The following is a 13,916-nucleotide window of genomic DNA, read 5'->3' on the forward strand; positions in this document are numbered from 1 at the left end:
ACATTACATTATTTTTTTTTAATGATGGACTTCATGGACTTGAAATTAATCCAGAAAAAGAAAACCCTTGGCAGTGAATGTGTTGAACCTGGTGAGCTCTGGGGAAAAAAGAGTATGTAGGAAGGGACATTTGGAAGCTAAAATTCTTAGGGTCCCATCCTGTTTAGTAATCTTTGGTATATATCACACATTAACTTGTAGAGCATATGGAGTGGGAGCTTTGTGTTGCAAACTGAAATGGTCATGTAGGTCATCTCCAACACTTCTATTTTAGAATGCATATTTAGGACCAGAACAGCTACTGTTTTGTAATCTAGTGTTCTTTCCAATAGTTTATTTTGCCTATTTTCTGGCTCATTGTGTCATTAAAAATTAGTCTTGCGGGGGTGGTGACAGGGAGTAATTATCAATAAACTTAAATAAAAACTTACTTCTGTCTGCATGGCTTTTTCATAATATGATCTGGAATTATAGGAAATCCAGGCCTATCAGTATAATGAGGACAGAGAGAAGTAATGGCCAGTCTGTCTCCTCTGTCCTTCAAGTAGACAGGAAATAATTAGACATAGAAGAGTTGGCCAAGATGGGAAGCAGAGAAGGCATGGGGCAGCTGGATAAAGCCTTCCAGGAAGAATAATGTTTGTGTGTGTGTGTGTGTGTGTGTGTGTGTGTGTGTGTTTTAAAGAAACCTGAATGGTATGTTATAAGAACAGCAAAAGACAATGTGGTTGGAGCTGAAAGAAAGGGTGGAGGCATTGGGCAAAACAAAAAAAATGAGAGGGAAGAGCAGAGAATAGTCATCCTTACAGTTCTTGTCTTCTGCAGTGGAAAATGATTGCCTAAGACCTTGTAATCTATTTCATCTATTTCAGAGTCAAAGGAGCAAAGAGATGTCACAGTGAGAGACCCAAAATAGGCTACAGGCATACCAACAGGTTGGAGAAAGATCAGAAAAGATAGTCATGACAGCCTAATTGCTGCTTTGCCAGTTTTCGTTTGTGGATTACTTTTACCCAACTGGTATTTCAATACCAAAGCTTTCTGGTGAGCTTAATCATTTCCTTTGATTTGTTTATTACATCAGGTGAGTTTGAGTGCTGAGAGGAGTCACGGATAAAAATAGCAGAGAGAGAATGTAGATTATTTTAATATGAAAATGTGGCTCTATTTTTGGACTCATTCATTTGGGGTAATTTTGATTATAGTTCTTTGGTGAGAAGTTAAGTACTTTTGAGAGGAAAAAGAAGGTGCATTTATCTGGATAAAACAGTTTGGATAAAAGCACTTCATCAAATTGTTATTTCTACATATGGTCAATGTGTGAAATATTTGAAACCTCCACCTTCAGCAATCAATTATTTAACCTTTCAAGGAAATTTTCCCATACAAAGGCATAATTATATATAATCAGATTTAATTATGTTAAGTGGAAGGAGATGCAATATTCTTGCCAATTATGCTAGCAAGTTGCTTGCCTGGCCTTTCTGAGTGTGTCAGCAAGAATTCCTCCAGCAGAGGAGAGTTCTACCCAAAACTGTTTCCCAGATAAAAGGAAGATGTAATGGTGTTTTAAGATTAGGACAAATTTGGCTAAGATTTGTTCCTAAATCACAATCAAGTCTTTTCCTTCCAGATGAGAGAAAAGCCAGGAAACAGCTCCTCGTAATTTCCCATCCAAATCCCAGTGGCAGGAATGTCTTCCAGGAAATCCAAGTGTCAAGAGCCTCTCTGCCTGATGTAGTAGAAATTCGTTCCTCACTGAGGAACTTTGTGTGCATGTGTGGAAATATGACAATGACATTATATCTACGTGTGTGTGAGTGTGTGTGTGTGTAATATGTGTGTATCTTTCTGTCTGAATTGCTCTGTTTCAAAAAATAAAGATTTTTTTTCCTATCCATCCGTAGGCAAGGGTTCAGATAAGTGTGTGAAAGGAACATAGAAGCCCTGTCTTTTAAGCAGGAAATTTAGAATTAAACAGATTAAATGCAAGTCTTAAGAGCCCGCATTCTAAGTTGGTCAGAAAGGAGGCACACCCCACACTGGCCATGGTGGGGTAGGGGAGCGGTGGATATGAACACATGTCAAGTGATTCATTCACCCAAAGATTTCCAAACAATTATCTGGCAAGTGCCCCTAGCTACCCTGAGGAAATAGACACCCCAGTTCTGGAAAGGGGGATCTGGATATCTGAGTGTCCACATACCTTGTCATTCAAAGTGAAACACTTGAAAGTGAAAACAATAAAGAAATAGTTATCCTAAATACATTCACATCAATATAGATGTAAAAAATACCACTCAAATCTTAGTGTCATGCGCAGCCTAGAATCTGTAGAGCTGCTTTGGAATTGGAGTATTTGGAACATATGTGTGTTCCTCAGCTCCACAAGGGCCAGAGGCCCTATTCCACTCCCCGAAATCTACCTGCAGTTCTCTGAGAAAGAGCATTTCCACAGAGCTGGGATGTTCGTTCCTGCTCCCACTGCTGGCTGATCCGCGCTGCTTTGGTTTTAGGGTCCTCCTGTGTCCCTGCTGCCTTTGTGTCTGGCTCTCTTGCCACCCGGGTATCACTGTGGTCCCTGGCCTCTGACTGCCAGGGAGCCTCTCACATCGAATGCCAAAACTACATTAGATTGTGCAGCCTCTAAACCGATCAGCAGATATATTGACATGATAGTTTCCCAAGATGCCATAGCATGAGAAGAAAGTGAATGAAGTCTTTGTGTTCTCAGAATAAACTAAACAGGCCAGAGTTTATGGGCAGGCCAACACCGATTTCATCACAGATGTAGTCATCGATAGTGTTCAGGGAGTCTTAAACTTGAATGTAGAACGTGAACATGACTACAACTTAATTTTCATTAACTTCTCATTTTAATTTCACATTCCCTTTAGGTACAAACATGCGAAAGCAAACATGGTACCTGATTCTCATCACTGATGAAATCACTGAGAGGCAGATTCCACAAAACATCTTTTTATGCCATCATTACTTTTTAATTTTAGGGTCTATTGAATCATGCCTTGATCTCATATTTTAATGACTTAGTAAAGAAGTAAATGCATGCATCACTGTATCCTGAGTTGGTTGTTCATATTATGATTTATTATAATAATATGTGTTGATGGTACATTCTGAGGGGAGGTCCATTGAGTTTATCAGACTTCTCAAGGGGTCCATAAGAGGCAGGTAGCAAGAGCTTTGCTCTCGTCCGCAGAGCTGAGAATCCACTCGTCTCTTCACTTGGTAGAAGAAATAATCCTCACTTCACGGTGCAGGTAGAAGACTTGTTCCCTTTGATCTTAATGTTGGGATTGGCTGAAGTCTAAATCTAGAGAGGGCATTTTGTTTTCCTCCTGGTTTTCAAGGTCCCACAACATGATAGAAGTGAGGTAAAGACATGAGTAGTTACTATCCGTGCAACATTCCTTTCCAATTGCCCAAAGTTTCAAATGTTTCCCAGGGGTGGCGGGTGGCAGGAAGAGGAGAGCTCAAAGCTGAATGATGAAGAGATTTCTCGGGTCACTTACATTCCAAAGCCCTGGAGGAAACATCGCTCAGAAAGGTGGTACCGAGACACTACTCCTGGTGATTATGCCACAGGACTCACCTCATCCTGTGGTGGTATATTTATGGTGGCTTTGGGTGTCACTCCAGATCTTTCTCAGTGACAACAGTTGTTGCTGGAGTCTCAGACAATCCCTGTTAAATAGGAGTTTTCTCAACCAAGAGATCTCAAACAGTTCAGCCATTTAAAATTCTCCGCACCCACTTCAAACATCAAAATCTCCCTCTTCTGTTATTATTGCATTGTTTTTTTTTAAAAGTCATTCGGCACCAATTTATTTTTCTTCATCATCTGAACTCATTATCAACCCAAAGTATCTCTAAAATCTTTGTTTCATTGCTATCAAGCCTGTGAATAACCTCTAAAACAAGCACCTACTGGAAACATACTAAAAGTCTTTTTCAGGGATTGAAATATGTCTGGACTTGTCCCCTACAATTAAGGTAGGTTGGACCCTCCTAACACATCATCCTGCAGTTGTCATGTATTGCTCTGTGTCCCACTTAGATTGGAGTTTTCCCAGCTCATGCTAAGGAAGATAGATTTCATAATCATCCTGGTCATCATCAGCCCCACGGGTAATAGCTGAGAGGCATCCTTACTTGTTACCTGTCATTCTAAGACTTCCAGGTTTGGAAACTCATTCCTAGGAAAAGCCTATTCCTGGGCCTCAAAGTCTACCCATGATTCTAGGCTCTGATCTCTTGATAACCTTGTTTCCAAATTCTTCCTTGTTCTCCTCCTCTTTGGGGCAGCAAGTACAAGGTTAAGAGGTCCATGGAAGAAAGGAAGAGTACAATAGATGACTATTTGCTTTGAGTCTATAAAACAAACACTCTCTGCAACACAGAGGCACAAAAGGATCTCTGTATAAGGCTTTGAAATGTGGGAGCCAGTGACTGTACATCCTTTCAATAGGACGGGCTGAGTGTATGCTACTCAGGTATGCAGCTTTGCTTTGACGGGGCTGTTTTACACCTCTGCAGTGGTAGAAGCTAACAACTGTTAGAAAGCAGATAGCAATGCAAATATTGCCTATTCTTGCACACACCAAGTCTGTCCAAAGCAATAAAAATTGATTTTTGCTTCTCACTTAGAAAAATTCCATGTGCATCTGTTTGTAAATCTCTATCAGCATCTCTAGTCTATAAAAGTTGTGTACCTTGAGTTCTTCAAAAATCGCTTTGTAAGACCTTACTGGTTCCCCCTTTAATGAATTAAGGAAGACTTTTCAACAGGTATTCGTTGGGTCCCCCTATAGAAGGCATGATTTTATGCTTTCTTTGAAAATTACCCTTTAACACCTTGGTGCCTCCTTAAGATGGATCAGCAGAGAGAGGAAAATAAAGGGAGGAGAGACACAGGTTCCTAACACAATGAAGCATCTAGTCCCAACTACTTGTTCTTTACCCCTTCCAGCCCTATAGCCAGTTCAGGAGTGCATGCATCAACCCTAAGACACAGCTTTGAACTTGAGAATGAATTCCACGGTACTTCTGGGCTTTCTGGTCTGTTTCACGAGAGGCATACTTCCAGCTGAACATAGCTCTGGAACAATCTAAGGCTCCTTCCCTTGGTTGTCAGTATTAGCATTTTCCCCAGGGAGTAATCCTGAAGACAATTTTTGTGCTCATTTTGCATGAAAATGGCAGGCCTGAGTCGAATTTGCATATGCATTCATCTGCCAGGCTTGAGCTAAAATACCACCCTTCAAAATCCCCATTCAATGGATTTTTGAGTGGCTGCTCAAAATTTGAGCCTGTCAACTATTCTCAAATGACTTCCCTGGTTCCCCATCTCCTGAGGAGCAGATCCCAGTCTCCTTACCTTGGTGAATTCAGAAAGGCTCCACCTCGGGGCCGTGGCACAGAACTCCTGCGGTACACAGAAGTTGTACTGGGGACCTGTCATTTCCAAACGTCACAGGTGATTTGTTCCCCACCCTCCCCCATTATGTATTCACACTGTGTCCTTCACCCTGGGACTCTTCCCTTCCATCTGAACTTTTTCCTCCCTCTGCAAAACTGAATACAGATTTACCTGACTACCTCTGTCTAAAGGACCTCACCTCTGTAATCTATTTAATTAATTGATTTATTTATGTATTTATTGTCAGTCATGGGGCTTGAACTCCAGGCCTGCTGCTGTCCCTGAGCTCTTTTGCTCAAGACTACCACTCTATCACTTTGAGCCACAGCACCACTTCTGGATTTCTGTGGTTAATTAGAGATAAGAGTCTCACAGACTTTCCTGCCTAGACTGGCTTTGCACCATGATTCTCAGATCTCAGACTTCTGAGTAGTTAGGATTACAAGAAGCCCAGGAGACCAGCCACTTTGGTAATCTTATAATACTGTAACAATACTGGGAATAAAATGCCTGATCATTGCATAGCTGCATTCTCGGGGTCAGAGCAAGACAAAACTTTGTGAGACTTCTCCTTCAAGCTAAGACTTTGTGCAGTAGCATGTCATTCCAGAGGTTTAGAAAACTAGTATCCCAAAGCAAAGGTCTCAAAAGAAAGATTTTACTGTGACCTTCTCCTGTCCTTCTGCTTCCTGCCTCTCCTTTCTTCTACCAAGGCAAATCACAAAAACTACAATTTCTTTTCCCAAGGCAGATCATAGAAATTGGAACTCACTTTCCCTAAGGAAAAAAATCACTAAACCTAAAAATATTGTCTAATTCTCCCTCTTCTGTCTTAGATGTGGCCGTTAGACATTTGGACCTACTGTATCCTCTAAGAGCCCCTGTTATGATTTTGAATATGAAATGTCACCCTTGGGCTCAGGTGTTGAACATTTTATCCCCAGCTGGTGGTTGGTGCCATCGGAAAGGAAAAGATTTAGGAGGAGGAACCTGGCATAGGAAGTAGGTTACTGGAGGCAGGTCTTTGACTGCTATATATGGTCCCTAGTCCATTCCTCTTGCCTTGCTTCCTGCCCACAATAGGTGTGTGCCACCACCATTGTGTTCTACCTCACCCAAGGCCCAAAGCAATGGAGATCACACACAACAGGCCAAAACCTCTGAAAATATAAGACAAAATAAACCCTCTTCCTCTGGTATTGTTTTGTCAGATATATTGTCACAGAGACAAAATGCCCCACAAGTCTCAAAGGGGCCCGTGTTACAGGAAGAAAGGATTGTTGTACAGAGATGCTAAGAAGGACCTGAGAAGAGTGCAGATAGACCTCGCTTGGCTACAGTTCCGTCTGTTAGGAGTAGCCCACACCCTTTGCATCCAATTTCCACATTCTGTCCACTAAGGACACACTAAGGGCACTAAGGACATCAATCTGTCTTGGGTCTTCATTCCAGAGGCTCCTGTGCCTGTCAAACTTTGATGAACAAGTTTGTTTAACTTTGTTAACATGCCTTAGATTAGAGAGTTGCTGGCTCAGATCTTTATGGCAAGGGGGGAGAATCACACTTTTCTTCTGTACACTCCACAAAAGTCCAGGCACTCCTGTGTGCAGGGCCTGTAGGATGTCATGGGCCTCATGAAGTGTGCAGCCTCTTCCTCCACATGATATTCTTCTTCAGCTGAAGCTCAAAGGAATGGACCCAGCAGAGCATGGGCTGAAACTTCTCAACCATGAGCCAAAACAAATCCTCGGAAGGAGCCAGGTGACAGTGTTTGTCATGTTTATCTGTCATCTCCCATGGCTTTCCTCGCAACTGTTGTTGTAGCAACCCTGCAGTTTGGAAACCATGGTCTCCGTATTAATTTCAGTGGCTTCAAACAAAGCATATTTATTCTCCTCTGTTTGTGGTAGACCAGATGCCTCACTGGACTATGCTCAAGAAGTCAGCTCTGGAGACCTGGAGGAAAATCATTTTTCTTGCTTTTTTTCCAGCTTCTAGAAGTTGGAACACTGTGCCTGCCAGTGTTCCTTGGTTTGTGGCCCCTTCCTTCCTCTTCAAAACACATGACTCCAGACTTTTCTTTCTTGGTCATCTTACTTTCTCTCTGGTGCTCACTCCTCTTATCTTCTTTTCCCAAGGCCTTTCATCAGACCCACCTGGATAATTCAGAATAGCCTATGCATCTCAACATTCTTAACTTAGTCATACCTGCCGTGTTCTTTGTGCTATTTAAGCTATCATTCTAGAGTCTAGGACACAGGCATATTTGAAGGTGGGAAGAGGATGGGTTGTTCGGTAGACCAATCCCCAAGTCAGAATATCGTGTAAAGAGCTGAGGTAAGTGGCAAAGACAGAACAGTGCAAGTGAGGTCCATGCACACTAGATTTATCGGAGTTCCCTGAGTACCACACCAGTGGAGAGGCATGAGTTCTCCCTATGACTCTGGCTAGACCTGTTGATGCACCCACCTTCATCTCTCAAGCAAGAAGGCTTGCAAGAAGAAGCATGAATGATAGGGCAAATGGAGGAGAAATGCAAGGCAAAATGGTGGAGATGTTCATCAAGAATGGAGAGAGATAAAAAGAGGGAGGGAGAAGTGAAGGAGTAGGAAACTGAGGGCCACCTCACAATCTGAATCTGGGTAGTCAGAATCATTGCTTCTTACTAACAGGATCCGGTGGCCAGAAGACTGAGGGAGCTCTGGGTCCCCAGTCTGGGTGATTCAAAGGCACAGGACCTATAAGGCTGGTAAAGGACTGCAAGGTTTAGCACATAAAGCACAGACTGCTGAGCTAAGCCTGAATTTCAGATGAACAAATAAAGTTGTAGTCTAAATATGTGCTGTGCGATATTATCTGGCAACTCTCTTCTAAAGAGAGGCACCATGGGCCATTCAGCATAGTATTCCTTCGTGCATATGCAGCCAGCATTAAAACTCACTGTGTTGTAATAATGGGACCCATTAACTGCTTTCTTAACATGCCCATGATTTTTCTCTTAGGGCCCTCCACAGAAAATGAGCTTCTTTGGCTACAGGAGAGAGCACGGTCATTTGTCAAGGTACAGTTGAGGTTCTGAATTGGAATTGCTTATCCCCGCACTGGGCCTAGACACTAAGAACAGAAAACAAGTCTATTTCCAGGCAAAACATCTTGTCATTGAAGAAACTTCTGGAAGAATATCTGAACTCTTTAGTGGAAAGCAGCCTCAGATACCACTCTAAGATGCTTTCAGTCTCACCGTGCAGAGCTTGAACCTTGCCATTTCCAATGATCTTGATGATCTTTCTTCTATCCCATCCATATGCCACTTTGAAAATAATCCCTTCTACAATTTCTACTTTCCTGTGGATGGTAACCTTAGTTTCTCCTCTCTGAGAAGCTGCCCATATTTGGGGAATGTCAATCATTCTCACCAGGATAAGCGAAGCTCAACACTGTTGTAGATCATTCAGGTGATATTAAAGAGATCAGATTATACAGGTGACATTCAGGTTGCATGCAGATTATACAGATGATATTCATATTTTATAGATATGATTAGACAGGGGATATTCAGGGAGCCAACCGGTGGCAGAGCACCACTTCTTATCACCCTGAAGGTTACAAAAGTACGTCTGAACCATTGCAAAGCACTTACTGTGGTTCCCTCAGTGTGCCCTGGCCCTACCAGGTTGTGGGAGAAATTCAGAATTAGGCTGAGCATCCAAGGGCAGAAAGTCTGAGAGCAGCAAGTCTGGAGATCTGCTCCTCGCTATGTCTGAGCTCTCATGGTGCTCTATATATGCTCAAAAGAGCAGAGAAATATGGTGTGGTGGTAGCACAAGGAAAATCCGTGGTTCGGTGGAGGGTGATCTCCCCAATTCCAACTGTACAGGAGTTTTAAGCATCTCTGTAAATTCATGATAACTAGTGGAAATGCACATTAAAGCTTACATCCAGACGTCCAATATCTGTCCCAGAAAGGCTTAATCAACATGTCTCCTCCTTATTTGGTCTTATCTACTACCCTCCTTCTAATATAGGATCTATAAATGTCTCTTTTCTGTTGGACCAGTTTCAACCTCTGCCTGGCTCCTTGATTTCGATAATGAGCTCAATAAAAAAAAATTAACATCTTTTATAACTGCATGAGAATTAATGATTTTTACCTTTCAAAAAAGCATCCTTGGGGCTGGGAAGGTGGCTCATGGTAGAGCGCTTGCCTTGCATGCCTGAGGCCCTGGGTTCGATTCCTCAGCACCACATAAGCAAGCAGAAAAAAGCCGGAAGTGGTGCTGTGGCTCAAGTGGTAGAGCGCTAGCCTTGAGCTGAAGAGCTGAGGGACAGCGCCCAGGCCCAGAGTTCAGGCCCCACGGCCGGACCCCCCCCCAAAAAAAAGCATCCTTTATCAAAGTCCAATCCTGATAGAGTAAACATCATTAAGAGTAAAAAGCAAGGGAGGAAGGAGAGCCAGGCTGGGGAGTGGGAGCCCTAGGTGATCTTCTTTTCCATCTTCTGCCCAGCTTGACAAAACCGTAAGCAGACCGCTTGCTGACTCTCGGTGCACAGCTCCCTTGGAACATTTTCTTTAAAAAAAGAAAAAACAAGAACACACCTCACAATGGTGAATTATTTCCTTACCCCTACTTGTGAATAGATTTACATGGCAGGAAGGTCTTATTTCTTGGGCCTGGGAGCATCTGTTTAGATGACAGTTACCAAGGAAAGTGGAGCTCTCACTATCTGTTGGACTATCTGTTGGCTTAGTCTCTTCTGCTCTGCTCGCCTTCAATCTCTCTGCCCTGGTGGATTACTTTTGACCGCTACTGACATGGTCTTCAAGCTTTCTTTCTTCTTTAACTCCATCCAATGCCATTTTTTTCTTTGACAATAAAGAGAATAAAGAACTAGGAGGGGGAAAAAGGAGACATAAATCCTCATCAATATAAATCTCAATCCCATTTGGCAAATGGAAAATAGTCCTGAAATGAATGAGTTTTCTTTGCAAGCTGAGGGTCTGCAGGTGCACAAGAGACTGGGCCTTCACATCTCTCTTTTCTTTTACCCTGCGTTCCACAGACAGGATCTGAGCAGAGATACCTGCTTGTGAGCGTGGGCCTCCTTTCTCCAGTGTGTTGTGCTCTACAGAAATCCCTAGGGCCAGGCTGTTTGTGTCCTTTGCTATCAGATAGGCCAAAGGCTATAGAGCAGCTTTGCTTTGTCTCTGTGGTGTGTGTGTCAGAAGCAGGTAGGGGATGAGGCAGCTTGGCTTGCCCCTGACAGCCACAGATGGCTCTGATAGGCAGGGCCTCTCAGGATTTGTATTCTGGCCATGCGTGAAACATCAGTGCACATCAGAATCGTGTCCGTGATTGCAAGCGACTCCGTAAAGTACTTGTTCAATACGAGTGGGCAATGAGGACTCATGGGAACCAAGAGGGCTGCAAGAGGCATGGCTCCAAAGACAGGAAATAAGGGTAGCCAGAAAAGCATCAGGAGCCAATTAAGCCGTCTGCCCACTCCAGTCCAAACGGATGGATATATAAATCCCTCAAAATAAGACCTGCCGTGACTTTTGAAATACAGAAAGGAGCAAAGCGCATGACAAGGTCAGCATTTGAGGGATGAAATTACACAAAGTCAGTTTTTAATTTTTGCAAGAATATATCACAGAAATATTTTACAGGGTGCAAATTAACCTAAGGACTCCAGGTAAAGGGTTCTTTTTCTAAGAAAAAAAATCTTTGGAAAAATAGACTCCTCAGGTAGAAAATGTATCTATTCATATAGCCAATATATATCGAGAAACAATCGCTTAGATTCTTGACTACATTCAAATGTGTTTTTTAAATAGCTACTAATTTAAAACGTTAAAATAGCTATCAATAGCTAATAATTATCATACAAGGACATATCACACAAAAGCATGGAAAGGAAATAATTTCTCATTTTGATAATAAGAGAAACGGTGGTTTGATCTACTCCATGTCAGGCTTCTTGAAAAAGACCAAGAATGGTGAAAAGTAGAAGGAAGGGAAAAGAAGTGGTCAGAATGAATGCAGGAGAATGTTTGCAAATTGAAAACCAAAGGAGTTACCAGGCCAAGCAATGGTTTCTAGGTCAGATGAAGAATGTTTACCCTACCCAGCACCAGTGGTTAACACCTAGCTATTCAACAGCATGAGATTCAAAGGATCACAGTTGAAAGCCAGCACAGGTAGAAAGGTCTGAGAGGATAACCAGCAAAAATGCCAGTTGGAGTCATGGCTCAAATGGTAGAGAACCAGCAAACCTCAGTACTACAAAAAAAAAAAAAAACCAGAAAAAATGTTTTTTTTAAGAACAACAGAAAGTCAAGGAGTGGTTTTTCACAAGGTTCTCCAAAAAGATCATTCTGGCTGGAAGGCTGACAGAGAAAGAACACAAGAGCATAATCTGAGTTCAGGCTAATATTGTGAATGGGATTTTGGTTAAGAACAGGGGCAGAGATGGACGGATTTGAATGACAATGGGAAGAGTTAACGTAGCAGCTCTATGTGGCTCAGCTTCTGTGAAGACCACTGTGGAAATCCATTAGTGTGGCCATGTTGCTATGTTGGAATCACAGGCCCTACGCATTCCCAGTTGAGTAGAAATGGCATCTGTTCTCCCTAACCATTCAGCTTGGATTGTGAACAAAGTCCTTTCACTCTAGGTGATTTATGAGACACCAGTGGGTGTGATGGCCACAGAAGCGGATGTATGATGGCCATGGCAGGAGGGAGGCCCTGCTGGATGCCCTCCCTGCTGGGGGAGGCAGGGGAGAGCTATGGGTCCTGGTGCAGGTTCCCATCCTGGGATCCTGTACATGCAAGAGACATTTTCATAGAGTTCACTGAGCAACAAGGTTGGGGAGGAAGACGTTCAATTAGCTAACCAGGAAGTGACAGCCAAGCACAGCCATGATCTTTGGCTCTAGGAGAACTTAACTGTAAAAATGAGTTGTTGTTGTTTTTTATTGTGAAAATACCATACAGAGGGGTTACAATTACATGGGCAAGATAATGAGTACATTTCTTATCAAGCATTGTTGCCTCTTCCTTTGTTTCCCCTTCCCATCCCTTTCCATCCCCGCTGCCCCCCGCCAAAGTTGTAAAGTTCATTTTTCAACATAACGATTTGTACATCTCATTGTTGCAATGGGTCCACCTGTATCCCTAGTTAAACAATTTGTGAAGTAAGTCAGGCTCAAAGAAACATAGGTCCCATGATTTCCCTTATTTGCAATAACTAGTTTATGTCTGAGACAAGTAGAAAAGGTCATTCAAGTTGATGTTAGGTCAAATGAATCCCAAGATAAGTATTCAAATGTTCTTGCTTTCATGCAATTGTTTCTAACATATTTATAAGAAAATTTCTTTGTTGTTTTGTATGTCCCTCCCCCACGGTATAATCCTGCTTTCACTGTATTTGATGTTGGTATAATTTGTGGAGGGGAAGGGAAGAAAACAAATCATGTAAAAATGAGTTTTAAACCCACGCACACACATCAGTTTCCCAGACCCTGAACGCCAAATCTGGCATGAGCCTGGGTGTCTTCATTTTGAACCATTGTTCTGGAAGGCTCTGATCTGGGTGGTTTGGGGGCGCATGTGAGAAAGATCTATAGCAGACAAGTCTGTGTCACCCTCTGCTGAATTCAGGACAATGCCAGCAGCTCTAAATAGGGTCATGGAGTCTATTAGAAATGTAATATTCCGGATCATAGCAGGCACCGTCCTTTCTGCAGATGAGGTACTTTGTGATTGCTCTGCTTTGCTTCCTTTAAAATTCCACACACTCGTACATATACTTCACTGGCTTAAAACATTTTCTTCTCCATAAACTTCAAGAAGTAATTGGTGCATTTCTGCCCAGAAACATTTTTACTCTGAATAAAACCAACATTTCCTAGTAGGGATTATGGGTTTAGGAGAAGAGATACTTTTAACTAAAAGCATTTTAAAATTGCAGCTAAATTAATGTCTAGTACTTCCTACTTAGCTTGTAGTCAATATAGGAGGATGACAGAAGAATGCCAAGCCAAAAGGCACAAAGTCTCCCTCAAGAATGAAAAATAAGCTGGGAGCCAATGGCTCACACCTGTCATACTCACTATTCAGGAAGCTGAGATCTGAGGATCACAGTTCAAAGCCAGCCTCGGAAGAAAGTCTATGAGACTCTTATCTCCAATTAACTACCAGAAAACTGGAAGTGGTGCTGTGGCTCAAGTGGCCAAGCACTTGCCTTGAGCTGAAGAGCTGAGGGACAGCGCCCAGGCCCAGAGTTCAAGCCCACGACCGACAAAAAAAAAAAAAAAAGAATGAAAAGTAAAATCCTACATAACTTGGAGAATTTGCCATCAAGAAGAACAAACTCCAAGTTTGTCAGAAAAAAACATCAGCTAGTAGATGCTAATAATCCAACTGGAGCAAGAAGAGTATTTTTTAAATGATCACTATGTCCTAAATAAAAT

The sequence above is a fragment of the Dipodomys spectabilis genome, unplaced genomic scaffold (genome assembly GCF_019054845.1).
Source record: "Dipodomys spectabilis isolate Male_0828 unplaced genomic scaffold, ASM1905484v1 ptg000240l, whole genome shotgun sequence".
Taxonomy (NCBI): Eukaryota; Metazoa; Chordata; class Mammalia; order Rodentia; family Heteromyidae; genus Dipodomys; species Dipodomys spectabilis.